Genomic DNA, 17815 nt, shown 5'->3' on the forward strand with positions numbered 1-17815 from the left:
ATCATAAGATTGCTTCGTTAATAATCAGCCAAGCTGTGAGGAGGCATTGACCTCGTAAAATAAACCTCACAGAAGTCGTTCGCGGTTGATGTTTGACCATATGGAGCGACCAACTGGTACTACGAGGCAACTACGGAAACATACTAACTAGTACATGGCTGATCAAGAAAACCTGGTAAGTAATGACTGTTTCACACTTGTTGAGTACGATTTGCTTATTGGTGGTCGAGACCGGAGTGCTCGTAGAATTGCTTGGAATTGTTGATGATCGAAGGCCTGAAGGCTGAACCTCACACTCAAGCGTTGCTGCGCGAGGCCCAAACAAGGTTGTCTCGCCTTGGGTTTTGTCGAATGCCAGTGTAACACGTTGGTCTAAGATGTATTTGGATAGCTGTATCACATTCCCTTCAGGCTGTATGTTACCGGATCCGCTAGCGTGGTGCCCGGTAACACCCTCTGCTGCAGCTGATAGGCCTAAACGATGCATTTTGACACAAGACCTTGTGGACATATAAAACACTGGCCCTGCCTGCGATAATCAAATCGTAGGCACACTGTTCAAGTTAGCCCTACGAGTATGGCGAGAGTGTCCGGCTTTGGCTACGCCATTGGTGGCGTAGCCATTTTTTTGCGAGTGAAATGAATGCAATATTTGGTTCTTATATAGCGCACATACCCACAAGTACATATGCTCAAGGCGATATGAATTCCGATGTACTATTCATCCGCTTTACAGAACGTGTGTCGGCTAGGTTAAACCACCGGTGGGCGGGTGGTTGGGTGGAGGGACGCCTACTAGTAGGTGGTTTACGTTGGTGGTTCAAAGTTTTTCATGGTGACGGATCAGCACATTGGTACAGATAATGTCAGAGCGTGGATGTAAAAATGGTCAGAGTCGTTTGGGAGGAAATAATTATACCGCTGTACTCAGAATGCCTTTATACAGGTATATTATACCCATAAATTGATGCATCAAAGGCCAAGAGTCTGTAAATTTCTTAGCTGTAGCTTCGTTGTTTCTAAATTTTTGCTGGTCCTGGTCGTTCTGCTCGTGCGTACACAGCTGTTTAGGGAGCCTGGGGGTCGGAGGAACTACATTGGAAAATCCGAAATTTCGAGTCCCACCAAGCCAATTTGAGTGACCCACTAACACAGAAATTTTGGCTTACCTGCGCCCAACTAACAAGATTGAGATATAAAAGCTCACTTAACAACTCATCTTTCATACTTTGAAACGCTATGTCAATCCATCCATGGTCAATCACGATCCGCGGTGCCAATATTCAAGTCGATCGACATCGCGTTTTGTGGAGGGGCCGTGGTTGTGTGCATCGCGGAAGAGAAAGTCGACGTTTGAAAACTTTGATTTTCTGCGTAAGAGTAGGACTTTGTATGTTGGTTTTGGGAGTTTTACATCAAATCTAAATAAACAAAAAATAACTTGGTATCACTTTTGAAACGCTACGTCGATCACAGTGTCAAATTTTAGGTCGACCGACATCGCGTTGTGTGTACTGTGTTACAACATTGACCGCCGGTGCTTTGTACACACATGGTGTAGTACAGGCTGACATTCGGTGTCGTTTGAGGTTTTATCAAACATGAACAATGAAATTTAGCTCTTTTTTTTCAATTATATTCAACGTCACCAAAAAATCAAAAATCAGCTCGCGGATTCGTTTTATTGTGAAATTAGTACAGTGAATTAAAATCACTGAGAATTGTGTTCCGATAATTCATTGAATTGAATAAACTACAGTGGAATTTGATCGAGTGTCCGTTTTGCCTTGCAGAGCTCGACAAGTCTACATGTTGCTTATCATTGGGTAAAAATGTCCCATTTTGATTAATTTCACCCCCGAGTGATATTGGTATAGTCCACATTTCTTCTACGCATGCTCACCAGGTTACTTTTAGCTCTCTAGTCTGACAAGTAGCTAGCTGTGCTTTCTTTACGTTAGTCAGTAGACAACTTTTAGCCATCTTTTACTGAACTGTTTCACTTCAATTAGTACCGTTCTTAATTACGATGTCTGATAAGGATCCTGAGCAGAGCCCAGTGGATAGTCGACAAGTCTAAACATTTGCAACAAATTGAGTAGGGGTTTGGTGTTAGATTACAGCGCACGCGGCGAACGTTTCCCAGACACTGTCTCGTCTACAATAATGACAGTCGTTTCAGCATGCCACTCATGCACAACAAGCTTGACACCGCACTATAGCTATAGCACATCATCAAAGTTTTTTTTCAGCTACAGCTTTTGTGTACTTTGATTTTAGGAAATATAACTCAGACAAAACTCACTGGCATATTTTTCGAGTGTCGGATCTATATCTCGAGGAAAGTCCTCAACATCAACCGGACTGACTCTCGGCGTTTTATTACAGTGAAACATTGTATTTTTCAGCAAGGTAAAGAATATTTTGAAGGCAGAGAGATATCATCGTCCCCTCCATGCTAACCCGTTGCCGTGTATGATGCCGTCCGGGAAATTAAGTGCCAAAATACGGTGAATTATTTCAGAAACACTTGGTGTGTTATTCAATGGCACAAAATGTACCGTGTTGATTGAATTGCACTTGCCTGTGCAAAATCAACACTTTTCTTCAAGTCTATTTTGTAGCTCAGAGAAGTGTCAATTCAGAGAGAAGTGTCAATTGAGAAAGTTTCATTTAGCTGAGACAAAAGAGAAAGCGGGATTAAAGTTTCATTTAGGAGTGTTTAGCATTTTCTGGTTGACAAATATTCAGTGTTGTATCGTGTCAAACTTGTTGATAGAGTAGACTGCACTCGCAATGCTACAGACTGCATGCTGAAGGAACTGTTGTCGTGATTGTTGACATCGAGAGGAGAAGAAAGGTTTTTTTTTAAAGAATTTACTTGTTTCTTCATAAAGTTCCCAATTTAAAGTAAACACCTAAAAGAAAACTGGTGATGTGCATGTAGTGCAGTGTTATGCTTGTTGTCAGTGACATGCTGAAACGACTGCAGTGATCGTGACGAGACAGTGTATGGGAAACGTTTGCCGCGCGCTGTAATCTAACACCAACCAAAGACGAAGACTCAATTTGTTGCAAATGTTTACTTTTCTAATGATAAGCAACATGTAGACTCGTCGAGCTCTGCAAGGCAAACCGGACACTCCATCAAATTCCACTGTATTTGATTTGTTTATGTAGTCTAGCAATTTACGCGGTGAACTTGTCGCTATCACTGCAGTACCGCTATCAGCGAACGTGTTGTACTCATACTGGGGATCGCTCTCTCTTTAGTAGTATCTTCAATCAAGTTTATTTAAATCAGTAAAAAACTTTGTACAGCCAGGCTGGTCATGATTCCAGCGGATCGTTTTCCGGGTTATGAAAACCCCTATTCTATGATGTATTTCAAAATGTTTGTTCAAGTCACGAGCTAAACATAATTCTACACAACAGTCTGGTGAAATTTTGCTATTATTTTTGTCAACTGAATGCAGTTGACAGGCCCGAGTGATATCAAATTAATTTTTCTGATGTTTTTTAAAAACTTATCCCTTTAAAACATGTTGTAATTGACAATGGTAATGATTATTCTGTATGTTGAAATGGTCTTTAATACTGTACAAGAATGCATAAAATTACTCCAAAATGTCTCCAAAATTTAAAAATTTCTTGCCCACGTCCCTGAAACCCTCCCCCTGTATGTATGTTGGAATAGCCTTTTATAACTGTATAAGAATGCATGAAATTGCTCAGAAATGTCTTCAATTTAAAAAAAATACTGAACACCCCCCCCCCCCACCCAGGGAACCTGGTTGCACACAGAAGCTAACCGCCTACTTTTCTGAATTTTCCTCATACTTCAAAATTTTTGAGAACCCTGATTTATGTGTGGATCGTCATGTGTTCGTTCGTTCATTGACTTGTTCCTAATACAAAAATGCCGTGGACTTTGGCCTGTATCAGTAGGCCTATCGCTAATGTTTGGATTTCTTTTGTATGCGATGATCGGTTGTTGTGGAAATATTTCATTCAGGCTTAATGTTTCGTCCTTGTCTATGTGTTCCCAGTTTTCGCACATTGCTGCTTTTACCTTCTCGTGTCTATTTATAGACAGAGAAGGTATTAGAGTTGAAAACCAGTATGCTGCTGTCAAGTACTTCCGTCTGTCAAGACTTCCGTCTGTCAAGATCCGTTGACGTCATGCCATTGTGATGGGTCATATCATAAACTGGTGGGGGTGTTCATGGCTCAGGTTGAGGTGTGGGAGAACGATTTGAGCTATGACAAAAATCAAAAGGGACTTAGCGGCATAGCCACAGTGTTAAGCCTTTCTCCAAGGTTTCTTAGTTGACTACAATCTATTACAGACTACTGAGCTGACGTTAGGGGTACTCACTTTGTGTTTGCTCACTCTGTGAGCGCTAGTGTTTGGTACTGAGTTGCGTGGATATCCCCTCATGGCCTCACGTGATCTTGGCCTGTTGCATAATCTGAAGAGATGATCATATGCCTCCGAGTCTGAAAACTGTCAGTGTCATTGTGTAAGCCTGTCGGCATTTTCCTGCATTTTTTTGATTTAATTTTGCAAAATATCGGCGAGTACCTCAATTTTCAAGATAACCCTTTCTTCCCAATCGTTTCCTGGAGTTTCAGAGTCATATCAGGGCTCGAACTTAATTTTTTACCTACTTGCCCTGCGGGCAAGTTTCCAGAAATTTTACTTGCCCGAGGAACAAACTTACTTGCCCGATTTTTTGTCTGTTTACATTGTTTGGGCAGAGATCACGAAGACCAAGCAATCTCAAAATGTGGCTGACGGCATCATATCAATGCAGGTTCCGTTTTGTCTGTATTGATAATCGTGTTAATTGTTACGATCCATTAGTGTTGGTCTTCGTGATCTCTGCCCACTCGTCCACCAACATTCTAGTGCAGGATTGGGGTCATACAGTTCAAGGGTGGCCCATCAATCGATATTCGCATCAGCAAATCTCTTTTCCAGAAGTTTTGAAACTTCCGTTGTCATTTCCTTTCAAAGTTTCATATATGTCGCACTTCTGCTTCTTCACTAACTTTCCACTGAACTCGATGCTGCGACCGCGCTATAGCTTTATCACCGTCGATTCTGAGTGGCCGGCCGGTTGAACGTGTATTGTATCCCCTGACACAGATCCTGTTCCGGAATCTGTGACTTTGTCAGGCGTAGATTTCAAAAAATTACATGAAAACAGGGTAGTTTGCTTCGCTATGACGTACAGTCTGCGTTGTCTCAGTCAGGTCATCGCGTGCAAAGTGGCTGTTGAAATTACTGACCAACACCCCTTGGAGTCAATAGCGACAAGCAAGTGAGATTAGACTTCCCGAGGGAGGAAAGACAACAGCTGAATATCACTCGCTGAATGTTGACGTCCAGCTTGTCGGTTGTGATACCCGCTTCAGTGACTTGAAACAGCGAACATTGTTTAACAAAATTTCTTGAGTTTTTATTCCCAGAACATGTAAATTTTATCAAAGTCTATCACTTGCCCGAACGGGCAAGTGCAATTTATTTTACCAGCCCGATGTCAGGTTTTACTTGCCCCGGGCAAGCGGGCAACCGTTAAGTTCGAGCCCTACATATGAACGAAAATGAGTGAAAGTTTTAGACAGGAAAATCGGACGTCGGCCATGTTCAATGTTTACACTAATTACAGTACAATCAGAAGTTTACGTGGAGGAATTAACCAACAAACACTATTCATGATGCCCGCCCTCTAGAGGCAGACCCTCCTATATGAAGTACCACATTTGATGCTTGTGGAAAGCTTGACCACACAATGGAGCATTTAAACTTTTAGAAAATGACAAACTGAATAAGAAGGTATTCAGAAAATGTCAAATACTGCGGAAAAAATGCGCAAATATTCAATATAAACAGGTTAACTGACTGGTCAGCTATAAAAAACAATGAAAATGTTTATGATCAAAAGTTTTTGAGATGCGCACATTTTAACAAATACAGAAATTATTAACATTATAAATATAAGACCAAACTATTTTTTCAGGGATGGGACAGGTTGGAAATGAGGGGTGAGAGACAAAGGCACTCCTGCTGCATGTGGATGCAGCCACACCATTTCATTTACAGCATACTTATTCACAGTGTTGTGTTCAAGTTCCATATTGTACTGACTGTCATACAAGGATAACATGAGCAAATCAAATCAAATTAGAAAAGGATTAATTCTGTTGTGTGGATTTTGCTGAACATGGCTGATTTAATATTTCGCCCTATATATTTGGTATCCAGCAAAGGCATATTTTGATGTAAAGTCAAAATTAACACTACATTGCTGACAATATATTTTACCGTTTCTGCATGAACTTTTCTTTTTTAAATTATAGTATATTAGTACTTCAAACAGATTAACAGTTATCGTGATGTCAACCCATAATTTTACATCACAAAGACTGTAATTCTGCCAATTTTTTTTTGTTTTTCAGTCATTTTATAAATTTTGCACTGCACAAGATGATTGAACAAATTGCAATGTTTGAATTTGTAAACTCAAAGAATAAAAATCCTTTGGTCACAGATTAAATTATTTTTTAAAAAGAAATTTACTCTTAAACACTTTTAGCATATATTCTTTACACGGTCATGTATTTCAAGGAAAATATGCCTATTAAAAACAGTAATTTCTTCACTTTCAATTTTTTTTCAATACTATGACAATTATCAGCCATGAGGTTATACAAACACAAGACCAGATAAGCGTTTTTCATCATTTTCACAGGACTCTTTGGAAAATCCATTAAAAACAGTTAAAAGTGACTTAAAATGATCACTTGGTATACATTTAATTTACAGATGCCAGGTTGTGTATTTCACATGCACTCAGGTCAGTAAGGAAGTGCGTCATTACTATTTTGAACTGTTAATTCTTATTTCTGAATTATTTAACTTTTTTCCACATTGAACTATCTTTAGGCAGTTTATACTGTAGCTGAGAATTTTTTTGATTGATGTATTTAATCATCTTTTGGTTCTTGGGTCCATATCCCACCTCATGCCCCTACATCATCAACTATTTACCAACAACTCCATGCCAACAACCAATTACCTGACCTGGCCACACATTAGAGAAGGTACAGCGTCATTGACGGTATTTTTATAGCTTGTGTTTCTTATATATATTGTTGCTATAATTTTCGTCGTGAAGACTAGTGTTTTCTTTGTTTCTTCGTTCGTTCGCTTGTGTTCTAGTTGCGTAATTCGTGCGGCGAACTGTGCTTGCGATGTGACTTGACATTTCCTGTTATTTTAGCCACGTTCGATTAATCTTGCATAAAGTGTATCGACCTTTGAAACAAAGTCATTTTTGTGTTGCAAGTTCTGATGTATCTTAGTGTTCCCCTTTGATCAGGCTTTTAAAGCGTAGATTTCAGGTGGCCTGATGTTTTATGTAAGAATTCAAATCTGTCGATTTGTGTTCTTTAGTTGTATGTGGAGTCCATCGAGACTTGTGTTTGAATTTGTCTTTTTTTGGTCAACTTGTGTCGCATAATGTATTGGATTTTCCTTCTCCTAATGTTTGCGTCTTGTATGAGATGAACTCTGTGAGGACGATTTGGTGTTTGGTGAATTTCAACCCGTACCCAGTGCATTGATTTTTGCTGTTGTTAACTTGTGTAATGATAGATTTTGATGAATCTAAGATTCGTGTTGTTATTTATGTTTATGCTATGTTCGGCATTTGTACGGAGTTTCATTGTATTTAAGATAATATGGCGTCTCCTCTTGTACCGTCTTTTTCTGGCAATTTGTTTGTTTTTCCTGTTTCTGTGTTTGGTGATACAGTATTGTGTAAATTTGTATTTTGCATATGTGTTATGGTAGTTCTTGTTTGGAGAATTTGATGGCCTTGAAAAAGGCCGTCTGCTATGGGTTTCAAAGACAGACCCGATACTGTTCGTCCCTCTGGACGTTTGTGTTTTGGATTGTGTATAGGCTTTCGTTTGGCCAATAAATTATATCGGCTCTGGAGGCATTTGGCTGTCTTTCGTGTTGTGGGATCTTGACAACTGTCAATCTCTGTTTATTGTTTGGCGATGAATGTCTTTCTTCTTTGGCTGTGCTGTGCTTGATGCAGCGGAATGTAGTCAAAGCACAAGGTGACAAATAATTTGTCGCAGTGGTGCTCCGATGTTGTCACTTTTTGATGGGAACAGCACTAGGTAGTGGCCTGGTAAGTATGCTTTAAGGCGTACTTGAAGGCTCCTTGGTGTAGTTTATGTGTCGCTTTGTTTAGTTGTCGCCTCCTGTAACGAGTAGAGTGAAGTGAGCCGTATTGCAAGACTTCCTGATCTTACCTATACTATGACGGGTTGCGCTATGCTGGTGTCGGACTGACAGCACTTGACTGGAGCGTCAGATCGATGTCGGTCTCGCCTGGTTAGGGGAGAACCATTTGATTTCTGGGGGGGGGTATGGAGGATTTTGAGAAAAAAAAATTTGTCGCCAGGTGAGATAGAAGAAAAAAAAAATTGATCCTGTCATGGCCTGAGAAAAAAAAAATTGTCATAACAGACAGAAGTGAAAAAAAAATTGTCACAATGCACCAGAAATTAGCAAAATTTGGAAACCCTATTCTCATGTATTCTTTGCCGGCGCGCCGCCATAGGCGGCGCAAATGTTTTTACCACAAGTAATTCTTATGTTTTTTTCCCAGCACTTATGATATAAGCATGCACTACATAGGTCTACTTTACACCTCAGTACACTCAATGTTTTCCTTCCCTTTTCTGACCCAAGAAATCATATTTCAGGATTTCTGTTGCAATATCTCAATGGCATAGGCACTATCTAAAGGGGACTTTTTGACTTCTGTAAATTGTGAAAATTTTAAAACACAAGACAGGAGTCAATAAACTAGTGTTAAAATCAATATATTATTCTCTCAATATAAATATATTAGGAAGATGTACAAGTTGACAATGAAAAATTGAGGAACAACAAATATAATGAAATACAAGGGAGGGTCACTAAAAAAATTGAAAACTTCAGGGGGGCGTTACTCAAAATGTGGAGAGGAAGAAGGGGGCGGGGTTACTCAATTTTTTTTTGGCGAAATAAATTGAAACACATCTCAGATTGCACCATTGCACACATCCATTTCTCAAAATTTTCAATGCGAGAGGAGGGCACCCCCTCTCGTGCTCTCCTCCCCCCTTGGGTCTTCTGACAGTTTTACTGGTAAAAGACAAATTTAAAATACCTGTCGGATTGCACTACACACTGCACCGTGGCGCACATCAATTTCTCAAAATTTTCACAGGATCTAGGACAAAACTGAACTGTTGTGAATTCATCCTTTATTATCACAGAAACATGTTCTCATTTACCTCAGTTCAATGACCATTTTGACAGTTAAACATACCATATTCATGTTTTTCATTAGAAGCTGGCAGCTGGAGAAATGACACAAGAAGGTCACAGATTTTCCGTTCCTGTATATTTATTTATCTTCAGTCTCTGGCAAACAGAACTGTTTTTCACAAATTGTATTGTCATTGTTTGGTTGTTGAATATTGTGACACAAACACTGATCATGCAAAAAACGTAAAAAAATATTGCAGTGTTCAATGTGTCATTTTCAAACAGTTTTACAGAGTGCAAAATAACCTGAAAGTCCTCTCAGATTGCACCATTAAACACATCAATTTCCCAAAATTTCCAATACGAGAGGGGAAACCCCTCTCGTGCTCTCCCCCTTGGGGTGTTCTAACAGTTTCACTTAGTAAAAAAATTAAAAAACACCTCTCAGATTGCATCAGACTGCATCATTGCACACATCAATATCTTAAAAATTTCCATGCAAGATAGGGAAAAGCCCCTGTGACACTTTCCCCCTCAGCCTCTCGCGTGTTCTCCCCCTGTACTTTCAAATTCTGCCCGATCAGATATCCTAGTGAAAACTCTGTCATTCAAAATTTCTGAGTTTCAGGCCGTAAATAATGACGGCTCCCTTATATACAACGCATCACAAACTTGATGACAAAGAAAAAAAAATTTGCATTGCTACTCCATTTGAAAAAAAAAAATTGATGCAGCTCTGACAGTAGAAAAAAAAAATTGCTGTCACTGTGACAGGAAAAAAAATTTGCTCCCATACCCATTTCCTCCATACCCCCCCCCCCCAAAAAAAAAATCAAATGGTTCTCCCCTTATCCCGATTGAATGCCAATGTTGATCAAGAAGGCCTAAGTAAGACATAGCTTTTGTGTCGCTCGTGGTGAGATATTGAAATTGCTTGTGTTTGAAGACTATTTATCTTGTGTTAAGTTGATTGTGTTTGACTTCGCGTCATTTTCACCAACTATTTAACTAAATCCACCGTGCGGTTATGTCGCCCTTTGCTGTGTTACAGTAATAGTTCGCACTTTGCAGCTGTTTATTTTTGGGCAGATTGTTCAGAGCGGGTTTTTCAGTCGAGTCATGTTGCTTCTGATGTGACTCAATTTCTGCTATTTCATTTTGGTTGCTTCGAGATAGTTTTCAAGCATTTGGTATATGTATATGTACAAAAGAGAGCTCATATGGTAGGTCGGCAGCGTCTGTGTGTATGTATATGTGTTGGTTACACTTACACTGACAGGTATGTTAGTACATGCGGATTATGTCCGTTCACATCAAAGACTACAAAACAGCAGCACAAACCATCGTAATATTTGGTTTAAAGGTGCACCCATTGGTGGAGATGTGAATTTGTTCAAATTAATGTGTCAGTGTCAAAAATATGCAAATGAGGTAGAAAAAGGGAAAATCCTGCAAATTGCTTGAACTCTGTAATCACAGGCCAGATTTGGTTAAACTGGTATACAGCTTCTTTATGGTGACTTATGATGGATTTGTTTAATTGTGGTGAAATTTTAATAATTGTATTTTAAGGAAATTTGCCACTTTTTGGTCAACAAATTTGTTTTGTCTGATAGCTTTAATAGCCAGTAGACATGTTCTTAGGGGTTATCCTAATGTAATTTTTTTTATAAAATTTGCAATATTGCATTATTGCATTTTTGGTGTAATTTTTTAGTTCACATTTGGTTATATAAATGTGAGTTTATCGTATAAGCTGAAGTTGATGGCGACTGTATTTATGTGTGTATGTATGTATGTACGTACAGTATGTCCGTCAACATTAAAAACACGCAAACCGCTGCACATTTCAGCTTGGTCTGTGGTGTGTGGATGCATCCTGGGCTATAGATGGGATTTTGTTCAAATGAAGTCTTCATTGCCAAAATTATGCAAATGAGCTTACAAAATGTGAAAATGGTCAAGAATTATTATCTCGAGAAAACGCTGTTTTGATTGCTTTGAAAATTTTTGTGCAAGTACCTTAGGTAAACCTTATACAGTTTTATAAATATTGTGAGGATATCCTTAATTTTGTATTTTTACTGAATTTTTTTGTGATTTTTCTCATTTTCAGTAAAAATTCTTCTCTGAAACCAGCCCAATCGCACTCAAATTTGGGTTGGATCTTTGCGAGGGTGTTACTCTTCTAATTTGTTGAAATTATGACGAAATTGGGAAAATTACTATTTTGGAGCAATTTTGTCATTTTTGGTCAAAAAATCTTAAACAGTATTTTCTTTTTAAAACTCCTTGACAGACAGCTTTTATATTTGGTACACAGACCTACAGAGATGTCAATAGTCAGATATGTGGAAATTGTCCTGAAATACACAAATTTGTATTTTTAAGACAATATTGTCATTTTTGGTCAAGAAAACTTGTTCTCAAAATTACTTGTTTGATAGCTTTGTATTTGGTATAAAAGTCCCGAGGGATGTTATTAGATAAATTTTCTGCTCAAAGTGTTGGGAAATCCCCAAATTTGTATATTTTAGGTAATTTTTTGCTCACGTGTTTACACACGTGAGCATATGTCGGAGCGATATCTGTCTGTCTGTCTGTCTGTCTGTCTGTTGGTCGGATATCTCAAAAACGGCTGATCAGATCAGAATCAAATCTGGTACTAGATTCAGTTAGCAAAGTGCAAGAACTGATTAGTTTTTGGTGAATGTGGCTTGCATAGTTTTTGCTCATTTGCATAATTAATGATTTTAGAAAAAAAGGATATTCATTACAAACGACTACACACAATTTGATGAGATTTGCTACAAAAGTTGATCACACCAAGATATATCAGTTGTGGGAACCATTAAGGGATGACATAAAAAAGAGTTGCTTATTTGCGTATTTAATGAACTTTCCTAATTAGGGATATATGTCTGATTTGACTCGATCAAAATCGACCAAACTTGGTATGTATATCAAAGATACTATGATTTAACATTATTGAAAGTCATTAAGCGTTTTAACTGCAGCCAATTCCTAATATGCATATTAAATGAATTTTCATAATTAGGGATATTTATCTGAATTGACTTGATCAATTTGATTAAACTTGCTATGTACGTTGAAGATACTACAATACAATATTTTTGAAAGTCATCAAGCATTTTCTCTTCAGCCAATTCCTAATTTGCATATTGAATAAACTTTCCTAATTAGAGATATATATCTGAATCAACTTGACCAAAGTTGACAAAACTTGCTACATATATTGCAGATACCATGATACAACATTTTTGAAAATCATTAAGCATTTTATAAGCCAATTCCTAATTTACATATTTAATGACCTTTGCTTATTAGGGATATATACTGGATTTACTTAATCAAACTTGGCAAAATATGCTATGTACATTGATGATTATACCAGGTTAAACAATATCAAAAGTCATTTCACATTTTCATGTCAGCTGAATTATAATTTGCATGTCTGATAAGCTTTCACAGCTCGGCATGTATGGCTTGAAGGACTTGGCCGACGGTAATAACACTTGCTATATAAAGTGGTGATACAATGACAGCAGTAAAAGAAGATTGATATTTTTATTTCAGCTAATTACTTATTTGTATACTTCATGACCTAATCGGCGGTGATTATTGTTCATTACGTTGATCATAATATTTTCAATAAAGCTGCAAACATGTGGCAAAGTTAAAATTTACACCCAACTGCAATATATAATGAAACACGTGAGCATTTTCAGTTCATATCTGGTCTCAGTTTGTGACCTTATATGACCGACACCAACCCAGGATATGTTGTGAGACAGTTTTGAAGGCTGTGAACATAATTTGTCATATTTGGTATCAATTTGTAGGAAAATTTGATCCAGAAAACAAAGCTGAGGTGGATTGTTTCATTGTGGACTAATTTTTGCAACTTTTTTATGTAAGACATACAAGAACTGATGAGAAATTTGGATCCAGGATAATTCCAGATGTTGTAATCACCACCCACAGTGGAAGGCATTTCACCATCTGTAACTAACTTAAGTGCTGTTTACATTAGAATGATAACACTCATGGCATTAACTAAAAACTCCCCAAGGTTGTAAATACATTTAATTTCCTGTCATCTGGCGTTATGTAATACCAAGGGATGGAACATTTGATATTCAGGAGGGGGTAGGGTCTAGAAGATTGATGAGGTAGCATTCCTTTTTTACCAGATCCCTTGTACATTTTTTACCCACTCCCACCTTTTCTTTTTATCAAACCACTGTCTATTTTTGTTGTTGACATTTGCTTATGTATTTAGGATCTGCTTGTCCCATTGTTGTAGAAGTTGATATGCATGTTCCTAAAGATTACCTCCAGTACCTAAGTTGGAGAGCTTATTTGCTTTTGTCATTGTTGTTTTTCCTGGTTTAAATATTTCTCGAATGGACCAATTCAAATCGAATGTGAGCACACTGTCCTTGACGGTATTTTTATCCTTTCTAGTTAAATATTTTGTTTTCAAATCTGATAGCTTTGGTTGATGGCTTTGGGCATGTTCTTAGGGATGATCTTAATGTAATATGTTCTAATTGTGATGAAATCTTCAATTATGTATTTTTGCAGCTATTTTTGCCAGTTTTGGACAGGCTGTCCTGAAATCAGCTATGATAGATTTCCACCATCTTCATCAACGCATGTGTCACAAAAAGTTCTCCTCTACATAACACAGCAAAAGCTATATTGACCAATTGTGAATTAGTGCACGAGTAAAATGATGTAACAATAATTTTGGATACACTTTCATTTCGTTCTATCAGTTTCACCATTGTTGAGTTGGCACTGAACAGAGATTGATTTTAGAGGGAGTATGTGGGGCGGGGGTGACGGTCGGTAGCGTATGCCTGATTTCATAGTGCCGTAATTACCAATTCAGGGCTCGAACTTAACGGTTGCTCGCTTGCCCGGAGCAAGTAAAACCTGACATCGGGCTGGTAAAATAAATTACATTTGCCCAGTTGGGCAAATGATAGACTTTGATAAAATTTATATGTTCTGGGAATAAATAACTTAAGAAATTTTGTTAAACAATGTTCGCTGTTTCAAGTCACTGAAGCGGGTATCACAACCGACAAGCTGGACGTCAACATTCAGCGAGAGATATTCAGCTGTTGTCTTTCCTCCCTCGGGAAGTCTAATCTCACTTGTTTTTCGCTAGTGACTCCAAGGGGGTGTTGGTCAGTAATTTCAAGAGCCACTTTGCACGCGGTGACCTGACTGCGACAACGCAGACTGTACTCCATAGCGAAGCAAACCACCCTGTTTTTCATGTAAATTTTTGAAATCTACGCCTGACAAAGTCACGGATTCCGGAACAGGATCTGTGTCAGGGGATACAGTACACGTTCAACCGGCCAGCCACTCAGAATCGACGGTGATAAAGCTATAGCGCGGTCGCAGCATCGAGTTCAGTGGAAAGTTACGTGAAGAAGCAGAAGTGCGACATATATGAAAGGAAACGACAACAGAAGTTTCAAAACTTCTGGAAAAGAGATTTGCTGATGCGAATATCGATTGATGGCCACCCCTTCAACTGTATGACCCCAATCCTGCACTAGAATATTGGTGGATGAGTGGGAAGAGATCACGAAGACCAACACTAATGGATCGTAACAATTAACATGATTATCAATACAGACAAAATAGAACCTGCATTGATATGATGCCGTCAGCCACATTTTGAGATTGCTTGGTCTTCGTGATCTCTGCCCAAACAATGTAAACAGACAAAAAAATCGGGCAAGTAAGTTTGTTCCTCGGGCAAGTGAAATTTCTGGAAACTTGCCCGCAGGGCAAGTCGGTAAAAAAGTTAAGTTCGAGTCCTGCAATTGTTCGATGCAGGTACAGAATTAGGCCGGTTGGATTTTTGCACTTCCAAACTTGTTTAGGGGAGGGTGTGAGGACACACGCATTTAGTTTTATGCGCATGTTTTAATTATCAAAAGCCCCTAAGTTGTTAAAGATACGTATACTTCTAATGTAATAAGTTAAAGGTGCTAATTCTCTTCAATTTTTTATTTCAGATTCTTCAAAGTGATGGCTATCAATAAAGTGTACCGGTACATTGCCATGACATTTGGAGCTGAAGAGTTGATTGTTTACATTGCCGAGGAATTTGAAGCTGATGTGTTCAATGAAGTACAGGTTTTGTTCACTAATGTACATTGCCACGACATTTGTAGCTGAAGCGTGCAATGCAGTACAGCTCTTGTTGACTAGTGTACATTGCCGGGACATTCGCAGCTGTGGTGTTCAATGAAGTACAGCTTTTGTTGACTAGTGTACATTGCCACGACATATGTAGCTACAGCTTTTGTTGACTAATGTACACTGCCACGACATTTGTACTTGAAGTGTTCTATGAAGTACAACTACTGTTGTTGAGTAATTTACAATCCCACGACATATGTAGCTGTAGTATATCTGTTCAGTGAAGCAGAGCTTTTTTGACTAGTGTAGACTGCCATGACATTTGTTGAGGCAGTGTTCAATGAAGTACAGCTTTTGTCAACTAGTGTACATTGTCACGACGTTTGTAGCTGAAGTGTAAATGTTCAGTGAAGTACAGCTCTTGTTGACCGGTGTACGATGCCACGACATGTGTAGCTGAAGTGTTCAGTGAATTGCAATTGTTGTTGAGTAATGTACAATCCAAAGACATCTGTAGCTGTAGTGTATGTGTTCAGAAGCAGAGCTCTTGGTGACTGTGGTATTGCCACGACGTTTGTAGCTTAGGTGAATATGTTCAGTGAAGTACAGGTCTTGTTGACCATTGTACTCTGCCACGACATGTGTAGCTGAAGTGTTATATGAAGTGCAACTGTTGTTGAGTAATGTACAATCCCACGACATATGTAGCTGTAGTGTATGTGTTCGGAAGCAGAGCTCTTGGTGATTGTGTAATTGCCATGACGTTTGTAGCTTAGGTGAATGTGTTCAGTGAAGTACAGGTCTTGAGGACTAGTGTTCCATGCCACGACATGTGTAGCTGAAGTGTTCAATGAAGTGCAACTGTTGTTGAGTAATGTACAATCCCACGACATATGTCGTGACACTTTCATTGTCACAACATTTGTAGCTGTAGTGATTACTGAAGTAGAACTCTTGTTGACTAGTTTACTATGCCATGACATTTGTAGCTGGTGTCGATGGAGTACAGCTGCTGTTGACTAGTGCACATTACCATTACCACGACTTTTGTAGCTGAAGTGTTCAATGAAGTACAGCTTTTGTCGACTTTTACAATAAAGTTTACTACTTTTCACGAAAAATCTGATTGTGTGTCTTAAATTTTCCACATTAGAACTGGAAAATATGAATTAGAATCTGTTCTTATGTGAGTCTGGTCGTGTACTCCTCGATCCGAGCCGCGGTACGAGACGAAGAGCATTCATCATAGTGACACAGATATGCATGACACAAGCGATAACTAGCTGGCTCGAATGAACATGAAATGGACAATGTCAAATGTTTTGCCGTTCTGCTTTGTTTAATGTTAAGTTTTTTGTTTGGTTCTATTCATAATAACGGCAAAGTTCACAGCATGAGGTTACCCCCAAAATTCCAAACAGTATTCATGATAAAGAACGCGATCGATCCAGCGATCTACCTATCGCGTACTGCATCACACTCCACGTCATTTATTTTATTTTCACAGATGCACTGACGTTGCATAAATAATCGACGACAACAACATAATGTACAGTTTAATTGCACTTTTATTCACATGTTGTACCCAAAATCAAAATTTGACATAATTTTGAAACGGCGTTGACTAGCCGACGACTTCATTCGATCCCCGGATTTGATCGTGCAGTACTGTAAAGTATAACTGAGGAAAGCAAATCGTCGCTATATAAGGCACGGCCACTATAGATTTCGAAGCCTTTTTTGACAGTATCATTTACCTTCACATAATTGCCGCACCTGATGATACTAATCATCTCCCTTTCACCTATCCTCGGTCGTGACGGCTATATTCATTGCAATTTTGCGAGAATATCCGACGTATAAAGACCGTATGGAACTACCACTTCAGCACTCTGACTGAGAGTGCGCGTCTGTGATCCGAATCAGCTGGAACCGAACAACTTACTCCGCCACGCTGACACAATAAAGTCCAAATTACATCGCACGGAAAAGTAATTTTTATCATGAATAAAATGAATAGGTCTATGTATGTGATACTGCCGCTATCACGAATGCATATATATTAAATAAAATTCACATTTTGAACAACGCGTGTTATCGTCACTGATCATTCATACAGACTTTGATTAAATCACATGACCGTGACCGTGTCCATCGTACTCGCTCGTCTAAATATCCATTCAGGCGGAAAGGGACAGTACTCGGTGATCTACCGCCGCTGTACTCATGACTATAACTTTGTACAAATATTCATGAACAAAAGTCAACTACACAATTCAAAAA

The 17815-nt window shown here is 38.7% G+C and overlaps 1 long non-coding RNA gene across 1 annotated transcript; it reads left to right on the forward strand.

The window, feature by feature from the left end:
* The first annotated feature begins 15 nt into the window (after positions 1 to 15).
* On the forward strand, positions 16 to 16653 carry LOC139128698 (uncharacterized). Its single transcript, XR_011551383.1, has 2 exons — positions 16 to 175; positions 15406 to 16653. It is a non-coding gene; the product is annotated as an uncharacterized lncRNA (long non-coding RNA).
* The last annotated feature ends 1162 nt before the right edge of the window (positions 16654 to 17815 follow it).

The sequence above is a fragment of the Ptychodera flava genome, unplaced genomic scaffold (genome assembly GCF_041260155.1).
Source record: "Ptychodera flava strain L36383 unplaced genomic scaffold, AS_Pfla_20210202 Scaffold_65__1_contigs__length_701920_pilon, whole genome shotgun sequence".
Taxonomy (NCBI): Eukaryota; Metazoa; Hemichordata; class Enteropneusta; family Ptychoderidae; genus Ptychodera; species Ptychodera flava.